This window comes from Branchiostoma floridae, unplaced genomic scaffold, assembly GCF_000003815.2.
Source record: "Branchiostoma floridae strain S238N-H82 unplaced genomic scaffold, Bfl_VNyyK Sc7u5tJ_322, whole genome shotgun sequence".
NCBI lineage: Eukaryota > Metazoa > Chordata > Leptocardii > Amphioxiformes > Branchiostomatidae > Branchiostoma > Branchiostoma floridae.
The window spans coordinates 40,602-41,389 of record NW_023365804.1 but is presented as its reverse complement, the minus strand read 5'-3'; positions in this window follow the sequence as shown (position 1 = coordinate 41,389).

Sequence of the window (788 nt, the reverse complement as noted above, 5' to 3'; positions counted from 1 at the left end):
CCGCTAACCGCTAAGCGAACCCTTCGGTAACCGCAAAAAAGCGACCCCTTACGATCGGACTCCCGAAATTTCAAACAAAATGTGCGTTACTTTCAACACTTGAATATCATAGTAAAACCCGTGGGCAAAAGGTAAAAAGTGATTTGAGTACCCAAAATTACTTTGTAACTTTTCTACATACGAATGAAGGCTCACCTGGGGGATAACCGCTAACCGCTAAGCGAACCCTTCGATAACCGCAAAAAAGCGACCCCTTACGATCGGACTTCCGAAATTTCAAACATAATGTGCGTTACTTTCAACACTTGAATATCAAAGTAAAACCCGTGGGCAAAAGGTAAAAAGTGATTCGAGTATCCAAAATTACTTTGTAACTTTTCTACATACGAATGAAGGCTCACCTGGGGGATAACCGCTAACCGCTAAGCGAACCCTTCGGTAACCGCAAAAAAGCGACCCCTTACGATCGGACTTCCGAAATTTCAAACAAAATGTGCGTTACTTTCAACACTTGAGTATCATAGTAAAACCCGTGGGCAAAAGGTAAAAAGTGATTTGAGTACCCAAAATTACTTTGTAACTTTTCTACATACGAATGAAGGCTCACCTGGGGGATAACCGCTAACCGCTAAGCGAACCCTTCGGTAACCGCAAAAAAGCGACCCCTTACGATCGGACTTCCGAAATTTCAAACAAAATATGCGTTACTTTCAACACTTGAGTATCATAGTAAAACCCGTAGGCAAAAGGTAAAAAGTGATTTGAGTACCAAAATTACTTTGTAACTT